The following is an 18,126-nucleotide window of genomic DNA, read 5'->3' on the forward strand; positions in this document are numbered from 1 at the left end:
GTTGCTCGCTAACAAGCAAAGCGATTTGCAACGTCTGGCTGATATCTGTGGACAGGAAGGCAACAATTTAGGTTTGAAATTTAGTGTTAGAAAATCAGGTGTTATGGTATTCAATGAAAACAGTGAACAGACAGTGGAGATACAGGGCCAAGAAATACCTCGGGTAACAGAATATAAATACCTTGGTATATGGATAAACGAAGGCAATGGATATATGGAAACACAGGAAAAAACCATATACAGTCAAGGGGAAGAGAAATGCAGCCATAATGAAGCACAGAGCGCTATGGGGATACAATAGGTACGAGGTCCTCCGAGGTATGTGGAAAGGGGTAATGGTTCCAGTACTTACTTTTGGAAATGCTGTTGTTTGCTTTAAATCAGGGGTACAATCAGGACCCGACGGGAACCAAAGGTCAGTGGGTCGCCTCGCATTGGGCGCTCACGGGAAGACTACAAATGAAGCTGTGCAGGGCGATATGGGCTGGACTAGTTTTGAAGTGAGGGAAGCTCGCAGTAAAATTGAGTATGAAGAACGGCTGAGGAATATGGAGGAAAGTGATTGGGCTGGGAGAGTATTCAGGTATCTGTACAGGCAAAACATTGATTCACAGTGGAGGAAAAGAACTAGGAAGCTTACCAGCAAGTATGCGGCCTGTGGGGTGGGCAACACAGCAACAAAGAAGGTCAAGCGGAAAGTCAGAGAGGCTGAATTAATCTCATGGGTGGCGGCAATGGAAAAGAAACCTGCCATGAGTAACTACTTAAGAGGGAAAAACGAAATCGGGAAAGAAACCATTTATGATAACTCAAAGGGAAGCTCATTACTTTTCGAAGCGAGATCGGGATGCCTTAGAACACGCACCTATAAAGCGAGATATAAGGAAGAAGCATGTACTTGCTGCGGTAAAGCTAGTGAAACGACGGAGCATATTTTATTAGAATGTGAAGACGTCTACCCAGCGGTCGATTTAGGCACCACTGGCCTCCTTGAAGCCCTTGGGTTCAGTGGGAGCAGTGGTAAAGCAAACAGGTCCACAATAGACATTAGTAAGAGGCGATTGGAGAATTGGTGGAAGAAAAGTAGGGAAACGACAAAAGACTGAGACGTACAAAGCACAATTCGCAATAGGGGATCAGAAAGATTGGACGCGGTAGTTCATAGTGTTTTTTTTTTCTTTTTTCATTGGTTAACCTAGGTAGGATATGAGGCAGCATAGTAGCAAGAGCTTGGTGGCGTAACCCACCGCCCCGTTCCAAAGGGGACGCTCATAACATCCATCCATCCGGAGTTGTCTCCTCGCCCTGCACTACTACTGGTAAGTGCCGTTTACACAGGACTCTTATTAAGGCTGTGTCCTCCATTGTTTAACAAATGCGCACTGTGTCGTTACAGGTTCTGCAATCCTGTTTTCAACTGCGGTCCTTAAGCGTGCCCAGCTTGCACCTGCACTACTCTACGACCTGCGCTCCAAAAGATTACTTCGGGCTAGAGCATCACCTGTTCCAGGAGCGACTGCTACTGCTTCTACATTCTCTCGCCAGTGGCGTCCTACTGGTAGACTGGACTTGTCTCCTCGCCCTGCACTACTACCGGTAAGTTTCGTTTACACGGGACTCATATTACGGCTGTGTCCTCCACTGTTTCACAAATACGCACTGTGTCGTTACAGGTTCTGCAATCCTGTTTTCAACTGCGGTCCTCAAGCGTGCCCAGCTTGCACCTGCACTACTCTACGACCTGCGCTCCAAAAGATTACTTCGGGCTAGAGCATCACCTGTTCCAGGAGCGACTGCTACTGCTTCTACATTCTCTCGCCAGTGGCGTCCTACTGGTAGACTGGACTTGTCTCCTCGCCCTGCACTACTACTGGTAAGTGTCGTTTACACGGGACTCGTATTACGGCTGTGTCCTCCACTGTTTCACAAATACGCACTGTGTCGTTACAGGTTCTGCAATCCTGTTTTCAACTGCGGTCCTTAAGCGTGCCCAGCTTGCACCTTCACTACTCTACGACCTGCGCTCCAAAAGATTACTTCGGGCTAGAGCATCACCTGTTCCAGGAGCGACTGCTACTGCTTCTACATTCTCTCGCCAGTGGCGTCCTACTGGTAGACTGGACTTGTCTCCTCGCCCTGCACTACTACTGGTAAGTGTCGTTTACACGGGACTCGTATTACGGCTGTGTCCTCCACTGTTTCACAAATACGCACTGTGTCGTTACAGGTTCTGCAATCCTGTTTTCAACTGCGGTCCTTAAGCGTGCCCAGCTTGCACCTTCACTACTCTACGACCTGCGCTCCAAAAGATTACTTCGGGCTAGAGCATCACCTGTTCCAGGAGCGACTGCTACTGCTTCTACATTCTCTTGCCAGTGGCGTCCTACTGGTAGACTGGACTTGTCTCCTCGCCCTGCACTACTACTGGTAAGTGTCGTTTACACGGGACTCGTATTACGGCTGTGTCCTCCACTGTTTCACAAATACGCACTGTGTCGTTACAGGTTCTGCAATCCTGTTTTCAACTGCGGTCCTTAAGCGTGCCCAGCTTGCACCTTCACTACTCTACGACCTGCGCTCCAAAAGATTACTTCGGGCTAGAGCATCACCTGTTCTAGGAGCGACTGCTACTGCTTCTACATTCTCTCGCCAGTGGCGTCCTACTGGTAGACTGGACTTGTCTCCTCGCCCTGCACTACTACTGGTAAGTGTCGTTTACACGGGACTCGTATTACGGCTGTGTCCTCCACTGTTTCACAAATACGCACTGTGTTGTTACAGGTTCTGCAATCCTGTTTTCAACTGCGGTCCTCAAGCGTGCCCAGCTTGCACCTGCACTACTCTACGGTCCGCACTCCAAAAGATAACTTCGGGCTAGAGCATCACCTGTTCCAGGAGCGACTACTACTGCTTCTACATTCCCTCATTAGAGGCGGCCGTGCTGGAAGACTGGTTGCTTCCTCGCCCTGCACTACTACTGGTAAATGTCGTTTGCTTGGGACTCGTACTACGGCTGTGTCAAGTCGGAATTTATTGCGACAAGTTGGGCTACATTACAAGCATTTATTATGCCGGAGGAGTTCCCATAGTCAGACTTTATCGGGACCTTCTGTACAAGAACACTTACGGTAGTTCAGATCTCAAAGTAACAGTAGCATATAATGTAGTATACGAGCAACAGGAAATGAACATTAGCAGAGCAAACATAGAGAATTGATTACAAATAAAAGGGTTTAGCTTATTTCATGGTGGCAAGAATGGTATCGGAATAAAATACCGGTACTTTATCTACAAAAACAAAAGAAAAAACAGAACGGACAAAGAACGGTTGCAGTAAATTTTCTCATTAGTCTGTCAATAATAGGTGCATCTTTAGTTCCTATTTGAATTAGTGTAAAGATCTTTTGCTTTTCATAATGAGAGGGAGTGTTCCATGCTCATATGGAAGAATTCCACCGTTCGTTTACTGTAGTTAATGTGGATTCTGGGTGAAAGAAAATCGTTCTTCAACGTGAATCTGGTGGTACTATGAATTGTCAGGTTAGGTGGTGAAAATGTGATCGATGGTAGCTCATTATGTAGAAATCTGTAGAAAAAATACCTAGCTTGTATTTAGTGAGCCCATAAATTGTAAGAATGTTATTCTCGTGTAGTAAGGAAGTGGCATTAGAAAAGCGTGAACTACAAGTAATTATAAAGGCTCGGTTCTGAACTCTCTGTAGAGATGGAATACGAGCATTATAGGTGATTCCCCAACATAATATACCATAAGTAATGAGTGGACGAAATAGTGGTAAAGTGAGAGCGATGTGGTACGTGTGAAGTAAGCGCGTGCTTTAATCAAGATGCGCATACCTTAAGCTATTTTTTTGTGAGCAGTATGAGTGATATTTCAGATCACAATCAAGTAGATTGCCAAGGAAAGATGAACTAGGATGAAGGCAGTAGGGACCGAAACTGATAGGTGGAATGGAAGCTATTTCGCTGATGTGAAGAGAATGCAACAAATTTAGTCTGTTGCATTATTAGATAACGTGTTAACATTACACTACCTTAGAATGTTTTCTAAGTCAGCATTTAGCTTATTAACGAGAGATAACATCTTCATGAAGTTAATATTGAGGTATCATCAGCGTACAGAATGCATTATGTCGAAGAAAGACAATTGGGTAAATTATTAATATAAACTATAAGCAGAATTGGCCCTACGATGGAGGCCTGGGGCACACTGATGTTAGTAGTTCGCTGTCGAGAAGCACTGGAAACAACTTGAACCCGGTTATATAAGTAGCTTTTTAGTAGCGAAAGGTCAGGACCGCAAATGCCAATTGTTTCGAGCTTAGAGAATTGGATATTATGATTTATGTAATCAAATGCTTGCGTTAGATCGATGAAAACTGAGGCGGCGGGAAATCCGTGTAGATAAATTTTTTAGTTGGTCCGAAAGATGAACAAGTGCCAGCTCTGTGGAATACCCATAGCGAAAACTGAACTGGCATGCAGGGACAATATTGAATTTAGATATTTCGTTAACCACATTTCAATTGGTTTCTCAATAAATATCCCAAATAATGGCAGAATGCAAATAGGTCTGCAATTGTGCAATAATGAGCTATCGCCTTTTTTTGAAAACTCTGATAACTTTTCCACGCTTCAGTTCAGAATAATCCAATCTTGATTAACAATAAATGAAAGTGTCTGAAATTAGGCGCGCAATTAGTGTTAGCAGGGTGAACCTCAATCCCAGCGCTTGTCACTTTTAGGTAATTTAGAACAGCAGCTATTTCTTCTGACGTAGTAGGAAATAAAAACAATGAAGTAGACGGCTCATGTTGATCTGTGCAGGAGTAGGTGGATTGTTAGGAAAGAAACAAAATACTAAAAGCCTCAGCAGAGGAATCGAGCTCTACTCCATCCTTTAAAATTCTGGGTGCCTGGTTTAGACGTGTCTATTTAAAAAGGTGTTGACAATCGCCAATTTCTATTTAGTGTTATTAGCCGCGTGTAAAATTCTTTGCTCGAAATACAATCGTTTAGCTCATTTTAATTTAGTTGAGTGTTACAGAAGCTTTTATATCGGGCACGTAGGTTCATGTTAAAGGGTTGCCCTTTTAGTTTTCTCATATAAATTATCCCGTTTGCGCATTTCTGCTAATAACTGCTGTGAGAGCCATGGATTGAGAAAATGACGCAGTATTCTTGAATTTCTTTTCGGAGGTAAATTTTCAGACGTATGATGTCATCAGTGAAAAAAATTTGGAAAAGGCTTCCTGTGGGTCATTTAGTGATTTAATTTCAGACCAATTTGTACTTGCAACAGTAGTTATGAAGCCATCGTTGTCGAGAACATCTTTAGTGTGAGAAAGCGGGTAAAGTCGCACATTGGCGTTGAAACGTAAAAGCAGGGGCTAATGATCACTGATCTCGATGTGCAAAACTTTTGCCTCTGGCGAATGAATCAGGTTAGAAAATGCATAATCAATAAGTGTGCCTGTACCATAAGAGACCATAACTTTGACTGTACCATAACGTTAAGCCATCATATTCGTAGCTATGGAATGAACTAGTGTAGTTAATACAATTAGCTGATGTTTCGAGTAATTTAATGTTTATCACACTATTATAACAGTTTTGATTTCTACTGATACAGTATGGAAAATATGATCGAGATTTTGACAGGATTCGTTGACTGACGATGAGGGAGAACGGTAGATGCAGCCAAATTTGAAATTCTTGCTATCTTGAGCAAGAAAGCAGTACTGAACTCATTCCAAACAGATTCGCACTTAGTAACCGTTAAGGGCAGATCATGTCTTCTTCGATAAGCAATATTAGAAGGAACATATTTGGCAGCACCACCGCGATTACTCGCCTGTCTGTTGCAGTATTCGACTTTATAGTTAGGGAAGCAATACAAATTTTTTCATCCTCTGAGGACCAGGTTTCAATAGTGGCAATTAACGAAAACGGACTAGTTCGCGATGCGAGAATTTTATCGATAGCGTCGAAGTGTTGACTCCTAGCAATATAATGAATGATGGAATGAAATCCGTGTAAAAATTCAATCGATTGGATTTCAGTATAGAAGCTACGTTCGTTAATTGGTTAAATAATTATGCCTAGTCTAATTTAATTAGGTCGAATTCGTAACGAATACGCAGAACCTTGCTGTTGGTAGTCTTCCTAGCCTTAATTTGGCAGTTGACCGTCTAAAGGAACATCCAGTTTATTTCTTGAGAGCTAGAGCCTTGGAAAAGAGCCTTGTTAGATGGGGTCAGATGCTCATTTACAAAAATGGAAGTGTTGGAAGACCCGGAAAATCTAATGTCTATAACAGTTTTGCTTTACGCGCTTTACTAACAAACTCGGCTTTCTTCGTTCTAGAATGGAAACGAGCGGTGATATTTTTTTGTCATTAGATCTGGTGGGAACGCGATGAACAATGTCCAGATCACTAGGCCATACGGGACGGCCAATTCTGTCCCCTACCTCCTCCAGTGTTTAACAAATAAGCACTGTCTCGTTACAGGTTCTGCACTCGTTTTCAACTGCGTACCCAGCGTGCCCCTGTACTACTCTACGATCTGCGCTCCAAAAGATTACTTCGGCCACGAGCATCACCTGTTACAGGAGCGGCTAATACTGCTTCTACATTCCCTGCCAGTGGCGTCCAGCTTGTAGACTGGACTTGTCTCCTCGCCCTGCACTACCGCTGGTAAGTGTCGTTTACGCGGGACTCTCATTATGGCTGTGTGCTCCGGTGTTCAACAAATAAGCACTGTGTTGTTACAGGTGCTGCACTCCAGTTTTCGTCTGCGGTGGCTACCTACCACGCTCCTGCACATCGACTCCCCGTTCTGCGTTCCAAAAGAGATTACTTCGGGCACCAGCATCACCTGTTCCATGAGCGACTGCTATTGCTTCTACGTTCTCTCGCGGACGGCGTCCTGCTGACAGACTGGACTTAGCCTGGCGCCCTTGCCCTTAATTCTGGTAAATATCGCGTACACACGACTGTACTCACCTGCGTGTTTTCGAATGACCAACAAACAGGGCTTGTCGTTTCAGGTTCCCAGCGTTTGCCGTCGGTTGTGGTGCAAGAGAAGTGTTCCAGCACGCTCATTTCAAAGAACATCCCTGGTCTTTCCTCACGAGCAACCATCTCACGCACGGTCGTCCTGCCGCGTCCTCTATGCAACAAGCAAGCTTCCTCATACTCGTGAGCGCGTCGCACGTCTCCGCCATGGCGGTGTCCTGCACTGTGTTGACGGCGTGTTCAGGCTCTGAAGGACTGCGTGTCGTCACCATCCCGCGAGAGTCCATCGGATGTGCTCCTACAGTTCGCTGTTGCCTTTTTCCACAGGCATATTCAACAAGTTTAGCGTAGTAAGGGGGGGCTTTTCTGCTTTGGAATAAGGGTACGTTGCTCTGCTAATCGACGGAGCTTCTAGGAATCGGGTTAATATGAAACAGAACAGTAAGAAAAAGTTCTCGTTACGTGGACACCACTGTCCCTAAGGGATGTCAATGTTTTCATGAGCCGATCTGTAAATCTTTGGTGGCGAGAGTAATGGACGCTCGTTGACATTGTGCACTTTTATAGTGGCAACTTGGTGTGTGTGTGTGCGTGTGTGTTGGTCTTCGTACACGTGTCGCCCACTCAGTGCTCCATTTTTTTTTCGATCGAGAACGCATGATACTTGCTCCACTGCTTGCTGGCGCAAATATTTCTTTATGTTGGTATCATTTCCAGCGTCACAGTTCCTTCTTTTCCCGGTTTATTCCTGTTGAGAGGTTCCTGGTTTGATGGTTTACTGTCGTCTATGGACATCCGCTTTTGGATTGGTCAAACCGCTGGTTTCTTTGACTTTGATCCTTAGGTTAACCTCTGTGCTCGTTTCAGCATTCAGCGCATTCACGGTCGTTCCTGGAGGTTCCTGGTTTGATGGTTTACTATCGTCTATGGACATCCACTTTTGGACTGGTCGAACCGCTGGTTTCTTTGGCTTTGATCCTTGCGTTGACCTCTGTGCTCGTTTCAGCATTCAGCGCATGCACGGTCGTTCTTGGAGGTTCCTGGTTTGATGGTTTACTATCGTCTATGGATATCCGCTTTTTGGTTAGTCGAACCGCTGTTTCTTTGGCTTTTATCCTTGAATTGACCTCTGTGCTCGTTTCAGCATTCAGCGCATGCACGGTCGTTCCTGAAGGTTCCTGGTTTGATGGTTTACTATTTTCTAAAGACATCCGCTTTTTGGTTGATCGAACCGCTGGTTTCTTTGGCTGTGGTCCATGGGTTGACCTCTGTGCTCGTTTCAGCATTCAGCGCATGCACGGTTGTTCCTGGAGGTTCCTGGTTTGATTGTTTACTATCGTCTATGGACATCCGCTTTTGGACTGGTCGAGCCGCTGGTTTCTTTGGCTGTGGTCCTTGGGTTGACCTCTGTGCTCGTTTCAGCATTCAGCGCATGCACGGTTGTTCCTGGAGGTTCTTGGTTTTGATGGTTTACTATCGTCTATGGAGATCCGCTTTTTGGTTGGTCGAACCGCTGCTTTCTTTGGCTTTGATCCTTGGGTTGACCTCTGTGCTCGTTTCAGCATTCAGCGCATGCACGGCCGTTCCTGCAGGTTCCTAGTTTCATGGTTTAATGTCTATGGACATCCGCTTTTGGCCTGGTCGAACCGCTGGTTTCTTTGGCTTTGATCCTTGGGTTGACATCTGTGCTCGTTTGAGCATTCAGCGCATGCACGGTCGTTCCTGGAGGTTCCTGGTTTGATGGTCTACTATCGTCTATGGATATCCGCTTTTTGGTTAGTCGAACCGCTGGTTTCTTTGGGTTTTATCCTTGGGTTGACCTCTGTGCTCGTTTCAGCATTTAGCGCATGCACGGGCGTTCCTGGAGGTTCCTGGTTTGGTGGTTTACTATCGTCTATGGACATCCGCGTTTGGATTGGTCGAACCGCTGGCTTCTTTGGCTTTGATCCTTGGATTGACCTCTGTGCTCGTTTCAGCATTCAGCGCATGAACGGTTGTTCCTGGAGGTTCCTGGTTTGATGGTTTACTATCGTCTATGGATATCCGCTTTTTGGTAAGTCGAACCGCTGGTTTCTTTGGCTTTTATCCTTGGGTCTACCTCTGTGCTCGTTTCAACATTCAGCGCATGCACGGTCGTTCTTGGAGGTTCCTGGTTTGATGGTTTACTATCTTCTATGGCTATCCGCTTTTTGGTTTGTCGAACCGCTATTTCTTTGGCTTTGATCCTTGGGTTGACCTCTGTGCTCGTTTCAGCATTCAGCGCACGCACGGTCGTTCCTGGAGGTTCCTTGTTTGATGGTTTACTATTGTCTAAAGACATCCGCTTTTTGGTTGATCGAACCGCTGGTTTCTTTGGCTGTGGTCCTTGGGTTGACCTCAGTGCTCGTTTCAGCATTCAGCGCATGCACGGTTGTTCCTGGAGGTTCCTGGTTTGATGGTTTACTATCGTCTATGGACATCCGCTTTTGGACTGGTCGAGCCGCTGGTTTCTTTGGCTGTGGTCCTTGGGTTGACCTCCGTGCTCGTTTCAGCATTCAGCTCATGCACGGTCGTTCTTGGAGGTTCCTGGTTTGATGGCTTACTATCGTCTATGGATATCCGCTTTTTGGTTAGTCGAACAGCTGTTTCTTTGGCTTTTATCCTTGAGTTGACCGCTGTGCTCGTTTCAGCATTCAGCGCATGCACGGTCGTTCCTGAAGGTTCCTGGTTTGATGGTTTACTATTGTCTAAAGACATCCGCTTTTTGGTTGATCGAACCGCTGGTTTATTTGGCTGTGGTCCTTGGGTTGACCTCTGTGCTCGTTTCAGCATTCAGCTCATGCACGGGTGTTCCTGGAAGTTCCTGGTTTGATGGTTGACTATTGCCTAAAGACATACGCTTTTTCGTTGATCGAACCGCCGGTTTCTTTGGCTGTGGTCCTTGGGTTGACCTCTGTGCTCGTTTCAGCATTCAGCGCATGCACGGTCGTTCCTGGTTTGATGGTTTACTATCGTCTATGGACATCCGCTTTTGGATTGGTCGAACCGCTGGTTTCTTTGGCTTTGATCCTTGGGTTGACCTCTGTGCTCGTTTCAGCATTCAGCGCATGCACGGTCGTTCCTGGAGGTTCCTGGTTTGATGGTTTACTGTCGTCTATGGACATCCGCTTTTGGCCTGGTCGAACCGCTGGTTTCTGTGGCTTTGATCCTTCGGTTGACATCTGTGCTCGTTTCAGCATTCAGCGCATGCACGGTCGTTCCTGGAGGTTCCTGGTTTGATGGTTTACTATCGTCTATGGATATCCGCTTTTGGATTGGTCGAACCGCTGGTTTCTTTGGCTTTGATCCTTGGGTTGACCTCTGTGCTCGTTTCAGCATTCAGCGCATGCACGGTCGCTCCTGGAGGTTCCTGGTTTGATGGTTTACTATCGTCTATGGACATCAGCTTTTGGAGTGGTCGAACCGCTGGTTTCTTTGGCTTCGATCCTTGGGTTGACCTCTGTGCTCGTTTCAGCGTTCAGCGCATGCACGGTCGTTCCTGGAGGTTCCTGGTTTGATGGTTTACTATCGTCTATAGATATCCGCTTTTTGGTTAGTGGAACCGCTGGTTTCTTTGGGTTTTATCCTTGGGTTGACCTCTGTGCTCGTTTCAGCATTCAGCGCATGCACGGTCGCTCCTGGAGGTTCCTGGTTTGATGGTTTACTATTGTCTAAAGTTATCCGCTTTTTGGTTGATCGAACCACTGGTTTCTTTGGCTTTGATCCTTGGGTGTACCTCTGTGCTCGTTTCAGCATTCAGCGCATGCACAGTCGTTCCTGGAGGTTCCTGGTTTGATGGTTTACTATCGTCTATGGACATCCGCTTTTGGACTGGTCGAGCCGCTGGTTTATTTGGCTTTCATCCGTGGGTTGACTTTTGTGCTCGTTTCAGTATTCAGCGCATGCACGGTCGCCCCTGGAGTTTCCTGGTTTGATGGTTTACTATCGTCTAGACATCCGTTTTTGGTTGGTCGAACCGCTGGTTTCTTTGGCTGTGGTCCTTGGGTTGACCTCTGTGCTCGTTTCAGCATTCAGCGCATGCACGGTCGCTCCTGGAGGTTCCTGGTTTGATGGTTTACTATCGTCTATGGACATCAGCTTTTGGAGTGGTCGAACCGCTGGTTTCTTTCGCTTTGATCCTTGGGTTGACCGCTGTGCTAGTTTCAGCATTCAGCGCACGAACGGTCATTCCTAAGGTTCCTGGTTTGATTGTTTACTATCGTCTATGGAGATCCGCTGTTTGGTTGATCGAACCGCTGGTTTCCTTGGCTGTGGTCCTTGGGTTGACCTCTGTGCTCGTTTCAGCATTCAGCGCATGCACGGTTGTTCCTGAAGGTTCCTGGTTTGATGGTTTACTATCCTCTCTGGACATCCACTTTCGGACTGGTCGAACCGCTGGTTTCTTTGGCTTTGATCCTTGGGTTGACCTCTGTGCTCGTTTCAGCATTCAGCGCATGCACGGTCGTTCTTGGAGGTTCCTGGTTTGATGGCTTACTATCGTCTATGGATATCCGCTTTTTGGTTAGTCGAACAGCTGTTTCTTTGGCTTTTATCCTTGAGTTGACCTCTGTGCTCGTTTCAGCATTCAGCGCATGCACGGTCGTTCCTGAAGGTTGCTGGTTTGATGGTTTACTATTGTCTAAAGACATCCGCTTTTTGGTTGATCGAACCGCTGGTTTCTTTGGCTGTGGTCCTTGGGTTGACCTCTGTGCTCGTTTCAGCATTCAGCGCATGCATGGTTGCTCCTGGAGGTTCCTGGTTTGATGGTTTACTATCGTCTATGGACATCCGCTTTTGGACTGGTCGAGCCGCTGGTTTCTTTGGCTGTGGTCCTTGGGTTGACCTCTCTGCTCGTTTCAGCATTCAGCGCATGCGCGGTTGTTCCTGGAGGTTCTTGGTTTGATGGTTTACTATCGTCTATGGAAATCTGCTTTTTGGTTGGTCGAACCGCTGCTTTCTTTGGCTTTGATCCTTGGGTTGACCTCTGTGCTCGTTTCAGCATTCAGCGCATGCACGGCCGTTCCTGCAGGTTCGTAGTTTTATTGTTTACTGTCTATGGACATCCGCTTTTGGCCTGGCCGAACCGCTGGTTTCTTTGGCTTTGACCCTTGGGTTGACCTCTGTGCTCGTTTCAGCATTCAGCGCATGCACGGTCGTTCTTGGAGGTTCCTGGTTTGATGGCTTACTATCGTCTATGGATATCCGCTTTTTGGTTAGTCGAACAGCTGTTTCTTTGGCTTTTATCCTTGAGTTGACCGCTGTGCTCGTTTCAGCATTCAGCGCATGCACGGTCGTTCCTGAAGGTTCCTGGTTTGATGGTTTACTATTGTCTAAAGACATCCGCTTTTTGGTTGATCGAACCGCTGGTTTATTTGGCTGTGGTCCTTGGGTTGACCTCTGTGCTCGTTTCAGCATTCAGCGCATGCACGGTCGTTCTTGGAGGTTCCTGGTTTGATGGCTTACTATCGTTTATGGATATCCGCTTTTTGGTTAGTCGAACAGCTGTTTCTTTGGCTTTGATCCTTGGGTTGACATCTGTGCTCGTTTGAGCATACAGCGCATGCACGGTCGTTCCTGGAGGTTCCTGGTTTGATGGTCTACTATCGTCTATGGACATCCGCTGTTGGATTGGTCGAACCGCTGGTTTCTTTGGCTTTGATCCTTAGGTTGACCTGTGTGCTCGTCTTAGCATTCAGCGCATGCACGGTCGTTCCTGGAGGTTCCTGGTTTGATGGTTTACTATCGTCTATGGACATCCGCTTTTGGACTAGTCGAACCGCTGGTTTCTTTGGCTTTGATCCTTGGGTTGACGTCTGTGCTCGTTTCAGCATTCAGCGCATGCACGGTCGTTCCTAGAGGTTCCTGGTTTGATGGTTTACTCTCATCTATGGACATCCGCTTTTGGACTGGTCGAACCGCTGGTTTCTTTGGCTTTGATCCTTGGTTTGACCTCTGCTCGATTCAGCATTCTGCGCGTGCACGGTCGTTCTTGGAAGTTCCTGGTTTGATGGTTTACTATAGTCTATGGATATCCGCTTTTTGGTTAGTCGAAACGCTGTTTCTTGGGCTTTTATCCTTGGGTTGACATCTGTGCTCGTTTCAGCATTCAGCGCATGCGCGGTCGTTCCTGGAGGTTCCTGGTTTGATGGTTTACTATAATCTATGGACATTCGCTTTTGGATTGGTCGAACCGCTGGTTTCTTTGGCTTTGTTCCTTGGGTTGACCTTTGTGCTCGTTTCAGCATTCAGCGCATGCACGGTCGTTTCTGGAGGTTCCTGGTTTGATGGTTTACTATCGTCTATGGACATCCGCTTTTTGGTTGGTCGAACCGCTGGTTTCTTTGGCATTGGTCCTTGGGTTGATCTGTGCTCGTTTCAGCATTCAACGGATTTGTTCAGGCGTCTTTCTCGTGCCAGGAACGGTCTTCACACATACTCGGTTCTTCCACGTCGCTCATCACTGACTCGAAAAGAATAACACACCACTACAAAAGGACACAATGTCAATGAACGGGAAAGGGGAGGGTATTCTCGCCAACTGAAATTTCCTTATTTGCTCATGGTGATAATGACGTCCATCTTTAAGACTGGTTGGTGGTAAGTGCCACCAGGCTCGCTGTTTAGTTTTTTTGGTGTCCTTGACTCACCAAACGCTTTTGTGGATCTACATGGTCGAAGTTATGTAGTACCTGTCGTTTGTTTATCGGACAGTGCTACCCGCTGTCGTCGCTTGTTCAACACATATACTGCGCCGTAGTTTGATATGTGTCCACAACTATCGCGTACTCTGCAAGATCGGTAGGAATGAAGGACCATGGCGCCCTTCACGCGGCTGTGACGTCATTGCCTGCCGACTGTATTTCAGATTACGAATACCTATGCAATTTCATGATTAAAGTGCACCGCGTGAGCCATTGTCAAACAGCTCTTTCGAAGGGGCTAAACGCCCTCCCATTTTGCGTGTCGTGTGTAAACACACCTAGACAAGTGACGTGCATGAGCACGCTCAAAGAAATCTTCATTCGAAAATGTCCGCTTTACTTGTACATTTTGTGTTGAAGTGAGTTAAGCTTACCAGAGTTTCCCCCCGTAATTTTTCTGTACGCTGTGTTGGTCTCCATTGCTCTTCGAATGCATCTCAATGCGTTTGCTGTGAATGTTTGAATTTGCACATGCTACAGCTATTATGCTAATCTCAATATAAGGAGGCACACTTGATTTATTACGGATTACTTTCATTGTTCTCAACCTGTAATAGCCTTACCTCTGCGTTGCTTCATAACGAAAATATGAGCACTGTCCTTGGTAAATGGTTACGTGTGCCGCATTACTCTGCCCATTTTTTTTTCGCTGCTTTCATCCATTGTGATTAAAAACTCGGGCAAGCACGCATGCGCGATTGTGGTCACTCAAATCCCTTTTTCTTAAAGGGACACTAAAGGCAGATCACTCGACGTGGACTGTTTAAACATTTTATATAAGCCTCGCAATGTGTGTTTCGTGCCAAGAAAAGACTTGGCTTACGAGAAAATTGCATCTGAAGGGCCTGGATACCTGTTTCGAAATTGAAGTTTCCCGCCACCGAGCCCGGGGAGTGCTGACGTTGCATACGCCATCGCCACCCTTTCCTGCCGTCGAGGAGTAAATTGGAGCCCGACAGACGGCGGATTCGCCGCTGCAGCTGCTTCTTGGTCAAATGGCGTGGACCGTTCGGGCATCGCGCGACATCACATGGAAGCTGAACTCTATGCTGCTAGCAGTTTGTGCGAGTATCGCGTTCCAGCAAAACCAGCGTAGCACTACGCGATAACTAATGAAACGCGAAGCCATGGGCGGCACGGAGTCGAGAGAAAACGAAACCTTTCGACCGACCGCGTCGGTGTCAGGGTTATGTGAATGAGCTTTCTTTTGTTTTGGGAAAGTGAAATAGAACCGGACAAGCAGGATTTTATTTCGTCTTGTAATACAATGCAAGGACATTTTGTGCAACGAGTGGTTTAGTACTAGTGACAGAATTTAACTGACGAGTGCGTTCGTCATCGGGCAACTATACTTGAGTCTTTAATCATGTCCGGCATTTACCTCAATTTCTCAAATAAGGCTCTGTTCGCGATAATATTGACGCCTTAGATAGTCCCGAACCCTAGCCTATCACTTTAGCTCGACTTGATATTTGCCTTTAGTGTCCCTTTAACCTCGAACATACACACAGCGCAATGTAGCCTTATTGTAGGAATTGTCTTTTCATTTGCCATCTTCAGTTGCATGAGTCCTGCAATTGCACCACGCGATGCTCGCAATCAGCTTACGATAGGACCAGTGTGGAGATTTGGACTTCTTGCTTTGCGTCCGCCGTGGTTGCTTAGTGGCTATGCTGTTGGGCTGCTAAGCACGAGGTCGCGCTATCGAATCCCGGCCACGGCGGCCGCATTTCAATGGGGCCGAAATGCGAAAACACCCGTGTACTGCGATTTAGGTGCACATTAAAGCAGCCCATGTCGTCCAAATTTCCGGAGTCTCCCACTGTGGCGTGCATCATCAGATCGTGGTTTTCGCTCGTAAAACCTCGCAATTTTTTGTTGGTATGTGTCATCTTGGAGGCTTTTCGTTTTTGTATTATGCAACTGGTACGTGGAAGCAAAGACACACCCACACAGCACTCAATAGTTCGCAATACGTCAGCGATGCACGAAATAACTGCACATTGAGGTCATAATATTGGAGAATGTGACGTGGTATATATAGATCGTCGTCTAGAAATGTGTTGTAGGCCCTTCTGTGCGTTTCGCATCTAAGTGGGAAAGTTCGCACACTTACGCTCTTTCTTCTTTACTCAAAACAAATGCCGGAAGCGTTTTTTTTTCACATCTCCCAGCGAAGGCGCTCTAAAACGCTTCCCCATTTCAGACAAATTTTACAGCTTGAAGCTATGTGACCATTAATGTATGCAAAGAAATCTGTAACTGCGCCTTGACTTGTGCTGTTATGTTCGGTTTATTGATGTAAGAAAACTGTTGTCCGTTTTACATTTATATATGTCGAAGTATATCGTGAAGCTGAGAAATTATCTGTGCTATGTAAATTTCGGTATGTATTTGACGTGTATTCCTGTACAAATGCATAAATTTATGTTAGTGCACTGTATATATGCGGCTGTTTGAAAAATCTGATTAAGTGCAGTTATGTAGCATTGATTCGCTTTTAATTCGCTTTACTCGACAGTCTTGTTTTGCGGTGGTTGTACTCAGCATGCATTGCATTAAACTGCACCTTGCAAATCATGTCAAAATAAAACTTTATTTTTGTTGCCCGTCTCACTGACTCCACCTAGTGCAGACTGTGCTGTGCCCGCCAACTGTAATGGCACATCCGCTGTCTGCAACTGCTCGAGCAACACCGATTGAGTGGGATCATCGCTGGGAGCCATTCAGAGTACAGGAAGGCTGGCTTTCTATGAACTCTTCGTTCTCCACCTTTCCATTGCGTTGCTACCAAAGACAGGACGCTGGCGTTTCAGGGAACTAACATCCGGAATTTAAACGAATGTAATGTGGCGCAAGTGATAGAGATCGAAACGTTGGTAATGCGTATGCCTTTAATGGACGGCAAAACCCGTGTCACTATAGCAATCCGAAGCAGTTAACCCGTCGCAGTAGAGGCTGTGGGCTTCCGCTGCTCAGCTCCAGGTCAAGGGTTCGGCCGCGGCGGTAACATGTCGATAACGGCCAAATTAAAAAAAAAACGCTCGTGTACTTGGTTTCAGCAGGTCCCTGTGAGCTGTATCTGAAATTAAGGCTTTCTGGTGGCTTTGTGTAGGCTTTTTTTACATGCCCGGGAACTGCAGTAAGTCCTGCTGTACTTGTACATCTAATACGATTAGAGCAGTATTCATATCTAAACCGAAATGCAGCTGGTAATTGGCCCTGTACAAAGTTTATGGCCCGGGGGCAGCCAGGTAGCGTGTTTCACGTATAGCAAATATAAATGCGTAATCTGCCAACATGCATCCCACCATAGCCTTGTTAATTTACACCCATAAGATTAGGGTGTAAAATAGGACTGGGGTGTTCCAAGGGTGTTCCCTTGTGGAACACGCTTTTCAGGAAGAAAAAGGGCGTTTCATGGGTGTTTACAACGGGGAAAAACCGAAGCACCCCTATTGCACTCATAAGGGTGTGAAACTTTTAAGATAATATAGTATCTTCGCATTTACTCGGGTTGGGGTGATAAGAACATGATCTACAAGAGAACTTTCCCGCCAAGAGACTTGCCATAATTTCAAGAACTTCGTGATGCCTTGTGTCTCAGAATTAGTTAATTTCCTCGCTATATTATGTCATAATACAGCCTATCTAATGTCACCACTCTAATAACAGCCTCTCAAATATTGCCGCTGTGACTTTCTAGTACGCAGCTCGCACAGGTAATATCTGTCACATGTATGTAAACATGTCTAAATACATGTAAAAGGAGAATTCGTTTTTCGCGGCAACCACTGCCCCAAATTTGACGGGGTTTGTTGCATTTAAAAGAAAACTTAACATCTAGTGACTTTTGTTTCGAATTTTTGATTTCGGTCGTCAATCTTCTATTAAAAATTGGCAAAAACGCAAATTTTCAGAAAACAGAACTATCAAGTTTACAACTCCGTAACTCAGGAAGAAAAAATCGCAATTCTGTGAAATGTATCTGATAGCACATCTAACGCTGACAAATTTAACATCTTACACATGAATACACATGAATCTCAAAATTTATTAATCTGTAATTACAACTTTCGCAGAACCCTCGTATACAACGTAAGAAATTCACGTAAGATGTAAAATGACATATGAAATTTGTCCACTTTATCTATTGGATGCCGTTTTCAGAACCGCGATATCTGTTATTGATGCAGAGCTAATAGTTTGTAAACTTCGCGCTTCTATTTTTTTCAACCTTCTGTATTTTTGAACACCTTTTTAACAAAATTCAAGCCCTAAATCGAAATTACGCTTCCAACAGTCACTAGAACTTAACTTCCTCTTTCGAATGCAAGAAATTTCATTAAAATCGATGCAGGGGTTATCTCA

General features: G+C 45.8%; 1 long non-coding RNA gene across 1 annotated transcript; it reads left to right on the top strand.

The window, feature by feature from the left end:
* The first annotated feature begins 2,897 nt into the window (after positions 1-2,897).
* Positions 2,898-16,368, top strand: LOC129385307 (uncharacterized). The gene is made up of 4 exons (XR_008612886.1): positions 2,898-2,980; positions 6,530-6,715; positions 6,793-6,993; positions 7,069-16,368. It is a non-coding gene; the product is annotated as an uncharacterized lncRNA (long non-coding RNA).
* The last annotated feature ends 1,758 nt before the right edge of the window (positions 16,369-18,126 follow it).

This window comes from Dermacentor andersoni, chromosome 7 (genome assembly GCF_023375885.2).
Source record: "Dermacentor andersoni chromosome 7, qqDerAnde1_hic_scaffold, whole genome shotgun sequence".
NCBI classification, from domain to species: domain Eukaryota; kingdom Metazoa; phylum Arthropoda; class Arachnida; order Ixodida; family Ixodidae; genus Dermacentor; species Dermacentor andersoni.